General features: G+C 40.5%; 1 pseudogene; it reads right to left on the bottom strand.

The window, feature by feature from the left end:
- Positions 1-5,704: 5,704 nt before the first annotated feature.
- LOC120436753 lies at positions 5,705-5,813 on the bottom strand (annotated as a pseudogene).
- Between the last annotated feature and the right edge of the window lie 122 nt (positions 5,814-5,935).

The raw sequence follows: 5,935 nt of genomic DNA, 5'->3' as shown, positions 1-5,935 counted from the left end.
TCTGGACAGACCTGACCACCGTAATCAAATATCCTGATACTTTACCATTATATATTTCGCCAAATAATCTTCAACAGCCACCGCTCTCTCTTGAACTGAAAGCCTCCGACACACACGCACACAGGAAGTGTCTCTGCTCCAGCTAATTTGCATACTGAGTCATAGCTCAACAGCCAACTTGACAAGAGAAATACATGTTTAAACCTTATCACATTATTGAATTATTTTCATTTTCTTTCTATACTAATCACTGGTTTTGATCACTCAGTACAAGAGCACTCCTGAGTCACTCTTATAAACACTAATCACTTTTCTTTTGTTTTTTCCCCATAACTCACTCCCTTGTCATACAGCTTCGTTTGAGTTATTCCACAACAACTCTATTTTATCCAAGTGTGTTTTAAATGTATTTTCTTCAACATTCACACCATTTTAACCCTCATGAAATTAGCAGGCTGATTTAATTACATATGTTTGTGTTCTTAGCCAAGTTTTAATCACTATCTATGCATTACTCTTCATGAGCTTATCTCTGTAAGGTTAGTGCATTTTCTGTTTGTATGTGTGATTTTTATAAATGTTTCTTTATGATCTTTGTGATCTTGTAAATGTTTCTTTTCCAGTGTTCCAAACTCCTTTGACAGGGTGTGTTTTCTCTCTCTGGCTCATCACTGGTCATTGTGAATGACATTTCCCCTCGCCTGTGCCCAGCGGCTTTACCTGTTAAATCCCGTCTCCTCCAGTGACTCCAAGGTCACTCCGGGACTTAGGTTCAAGCAATCGTGACTGCGCCTTGCCTTAGGTTGTCCCAGGGTTTCGAGGTGGGATCTTACCCGTCATGGGCTGTCCAGCCTTCCATGCCCGCCTACTACAGGGGCCAACTGGGCAAGGGTGTTATCAGGTCTAGGGGACACACTGGTTCTGGAAATTAAAGGAGTGTAAACTGCTTTCTTTATTAAACTTTCCGACAATAATTTCACATGTAACAGTTTGTGTACGTGCGTTTTCAATTCATTAATGTAATTGTTAGTTCATGTATTTATTTCTCTCGGTCTGTCTCTTTTCTAAACCCTGTAATTAATATAATTTTATTACTTTATTACTTTTCTTAAAACATGCATTCGCTTCATCTTCTTAGAATTTAACTCTGTCTATTTCTCTGGGTGCTCCCCTGACATCATCAGTCACACACACACATACTTCCTGTTTCTTCAGGCAACAGGCAGACTCTGTCTCCCTTTAATTTTCACAGTCTACAAACGATCAGTAATTCTACTAAATCTTGATCTAAAAACAATACACCTTCATTTCATGCACACTTTTAAATAGAGCTCTTTCAAACATAAAAATAAACTCAACCTCTCCTCCCATCACTCATGCATTTCTTGAATTAAAAGCACTTGCAAACTTTAAAACATCCTACTTTACATCACAAAAGAAATATATTTCATACACACTTTTAAATATTCTAACCTCTTTCATACGCCATCAGTCGTCTCACACACACTGCCTTTTCTCTCTCTCAGACAAATCACGCAGAGTCACTCAAATCAAATACTGACAGCAGTCACACAGTTTAAATCACTCAAAATATGCTTTCATACAAGTATTTTGGACATGCTGTTCATAATCAGAAAGAGCAAGTCAAAGAAAAACAATTGAAACCTCTAATCACTCTCACAGCACACACAAAAATGGAAACTAGTTCTTTATGCTTTTGGACTTATAACCGTGATATAAGTCCTCACAGCGCACCAAGCATGGAGAAAACTCAATCTCAGTGCTTCAAAATTCTCACACAAGATTCAAAAACTGTTTCTGTCATTTATCTGCCCAAGAACTTCATCAAATGGACCTCGCTGGGTCCAGTAATCTTCAGCACATGTATATCACTGTCGCCAGTGCTGATTTAAAAACAGTTTCTTGTCTCAATGCACCCAGTATTAACTTATCACATGGACTGCAGCCGATCCATCAATATCAACACAATTGTGTATCCCCATGTACACAACTTATTCTTCACTTGTATCACAGCACATCTAGTAATATTTTCACAATTACTTCAACATGGTAAACATTGATTTTCCTTTAAAATCAACTTACCATTAGAACTCAAGATCACAGCTGACTCGATTCTCGGAAATCCTGAGTCAATTAAACACCTTGCTCAACTCAAGGTGTCCTTTCTCGGACTTCCTCGTCCGAACTCACCCTTTTACCCGGCCTCTCACCATTTGCTGCTTTCCTTTTAGCCTGCTGCTTACTTGGCAGCCTCATCTGCTTTCTGGTTCCCTTGTGCCACCAATGTGGTTGCTTGAGAGTATCCTTTGCATTTTATGATACTGACCTCGTTTGGGTCATCCAGGACCTTTTCCAGTCCTCCCATTTCTTTCTTCTTTGAAATGTGAGCATTTGTTGCCGCTCTGAAGCCTGCTCTCTTCCATTGAGTGGGCTCCACGTGTGCTGCCCCAAATGCATAAGCTGAATCTGTGTATATCTTCGCTCTCTTTTCTTTAGCCAGTCTCAGGGCCCTGCTCAGTGCAATTTCTTCTGCTCTCTGAGCTGACTGTTGCCCCTTCAAGTCTCCAGGTCTCTCCGACTTTTCTTCAGCTTCAGCTTTCTTGGTGCAGTCATGTGGTTCTCCTGACTGCATCGGCTGGTTGATTCTCCACTGTGTCATATGGTACATCATTCAGGAGCTCCAGTTCCTCTTTGTTTATGGACAGAGTCTGTATCTGTCCCTCTAGTTTCTTATTTTCCTGTTGCAAATCTTGCAAAGACTTTAGGATGCTCTTTACATCCTCTTTCATCCAACCGGATATTCCTTGGCACATGATCATCCATTTGCAACACTCACTGTGGTTCTCTTTCAATGTTTTCATCTCTGCACTGGTCTTCCTGTTCACTTACTGGCCCAGTGTGTCTTCATTCAGCTGCTTCAGTTTCTGTTTTCACTCTAGGGGTGAAACACAATAGTCAACCAGCAATGTCAATACTGGATTCACCTGGAGTATGCACCAAGCCCACCACAATTATCAGCTCAACAATGTTAATCTTGCATTCACCTCATGAATGCACCAAACCAGCCACTTTTGGTGTAAACACGCACAAAGCTTGAAAATCACCCCCTCTGTTATCTCAGTCCTTTAATTCAGCTGCACACAGCTGTTCACTGAGAAATAGGAAGTCAGCTCAGGCAGTCAAAAGACTGAGCAAATATAAACTCTCTGCTGGTTTTAAAATCAATAAAAACAAAACGTCAAGATCCACTATCTTCAATTCAACATCCAGTATCTCAACACTGTATGTTGTCACAGAGATCACCCACTGTTATTCAATTTTCATAGACCCAAAAGTAAGCATATTATTTCCCTAATCACAAGTGAAACCGTGTTTCACCCAGTAATACGTAATCAAACTTTAAAGTGAAACCAAAACTCTTCTTTTTTCGAAACTGAAAAGAGGAAGTAACCAGCACCCAATTCTAACTGCGTGGCTGTTACTCAACAGCTCACACACACACAGAGACAGACCCAGGGCAATTCTCCTGGATCATTTATCAACATTCAAACCAACCCAGTCCGCACTGACTATTCTTCTGGACCTCAGCGGATCCACCAAACTTCAGACCACGCCGGATCTGTTAATATCAACAACGCTGTACACCCAGCTGATTCTACACTTCAGACCACGCCGGATCTGTTACTCCAGCACAATAAACACTGATTTTTTCCTTCAAAATCAGTTTACCAAAGCCACAAAACCGTTTCTGACTCTATTTTCTGAAATTCTAAATCCTGTCTCATTCACTGCTGAAGTTCTAGTTCAATGAACACATGTGTCGCAGTTTAAAATTAAAAGAGGAAGTTGTTCACACCCAACAGCTGCAATGAATGTGTGTGTGTGTCTATTCGAACACAAACTTTCTCAAATCACACAAAATATAGCATCAAAAAGTCCTTTTCTGACTCCTATTGTCAGGCAATTCATCACCTGAAAATCATGGGATCCGACACTATTTCAAAACCTGGGTATCTGCCAGGCAGTGATACACGCAATATTCAGTGTCAAATCAGTCAACCTTGACACCTGCACTGACTCAGAGTAAACTCAGAAATATTCACTCAATACTTCTCACAACCAGCAATGTTTCTTTACAGGACCACAGCAGATCCACTGACATTTATCAACATTAACTCAGTAATGTCAACATTTATTCTTCTCAACATTACTTTCTCAGAAAACCTATCAAACACTTGGCTTCCTGAAATTCTGCCTCACATGAGAAAACCTTGCACAACCCAAGGTTTGTTTGTCGGACCTCTATGTCCAAGATTACTTTCTCTATGAAACAATAACTTTATACCGACATGATCCTCTGATCATAACCAATTTTAATACTGATGGTCCCAAGTCATCAGCAGATGGTCAGTCTGGAGTGACCGCAACCTTAGCGGGCTCTAAAGGACGTCTCCGATAGAGGGGGGGTCTCCACCCCTGAACTTTAAAGTTATTTCACCTTCAATATGTTAACTTATTTCACCTTCAATATTCTAAAGACACCTTATTGTCTTTCTCACTTTTATCATAAGAACATCAAGCTTGACCTTTTCAACATCTTATGAAGCTTCAATTTCTCAACAATTACTCAAACAGACATCCATCAGTAATTTAGCTGAGTAAATTTAGAATATAATATTTCAATCAGCACATTTTGATTTAACAGGCTGTGCCTACCTTTTTTGTCAGGGCCCTGAACACTCAGCCGAACCACTGGGTCCCGTCTGCCTGTTTGACCACCTCTGGCCTCTGTTTTTCTCCACCAGAACCTCAGAACCGGGTCAATGGACTCAGATATCCGGGTCACGGCACCAAAACTGTCCCGATTCGAAATACTGAGATCCAAAACAAAATACCAAAGGCCCAGAAGGATGCAATCAAACGGAAGAGTTTATTGAATACACATGCGGGGAGGTACAAACTGCCAAACATCAGTTGTAGAACTCCGCCCAAAAATACACTTCAGATTGCTTTTATAATATCAGGGTTGGTTAACGCCCCTTCATGCGTCTACAAGCACATAATTTGCATCTTAAGAACATTCTTTGCCTCTTCTACAGACAATGATCAATTCTAAGAGATAAATGCAGACACAGAAGTTCCCCTTTCTGGCATCCTCTTCCAAATATGGTGGTGAGGTCCCCATGGACTTGTCCTCCTCTTTGCGTCACCTGTTACTAGGCAAACTCAAATGCGACAAGAAGCTGAATACATTCAGGCCTTCACTCCAGCCTGTTTCTTGATTAAATGTATTATATGTGTTTTGTAGGCGTGCATGCATTGAACCTTCCATAGCTCCAAGTCACTTACTCCATGTTTCGCCGGGACATTCACGCCCAACGGAGCTTTCAACCTTTTAATTAATTGACTGAGCCACAGCTCATTAATAAGCACCAAATTGCAATGTGTATAACATGATTACAGTTGCGCCTGCAATGAGAGATTATTATGTGATTATGATAACACCTGTAATACAGACTTTAATGTAATGTTGGCAGCTTCAATAACTGTTTCAATAAAATGATTATCATATGGTTTAATACAATGATCATGACTTTAATGCAAAGTTAATTAATGCAATGATAATGATAATAAGCATAAGTAGCAGTAAGATATTTCCCTTATTCCACACATGAAAAGGTAAAGCTTACAGCACATGGTATTCCCAAGTAGTCTACCATCCGAGTACTAACCAAGCCCAACCCTGCTTAGCTTCCGAGATCAGGCGTGCTCAGGGTGGTATGGCCGTAAGCTGCTGGCCACAGCACAAAGTGTCAATTTATGGAATCAAGTGGTGAGGTGGGCAGTACTTGAAGTTACACGAACAACCCTCCAATTTAACTACAGTGTTAACGGTAACTGCATGCTTGCCTAA

Source organism: Oreochromis aureus, unplaced genomic scaffold (assembly GCF_013358895.1).
Source record: "Oreochromis aureus strain Israel breed Guangdong unplaced genomic scaffold, ZZ_aureus HiC_scaffold_117, whole genome shotgun sequence".
In the NCBI taxonomy this organism is placed as follows: Eukaryota; Metazoa; Chordata; class Actinopteri; order Cichliformes; family Cichlidae; genus Oreochromis; species Oreochromis aureus.
This window is presented reverse-complemented; position numbering and strand designations above follow the sequence as displayed.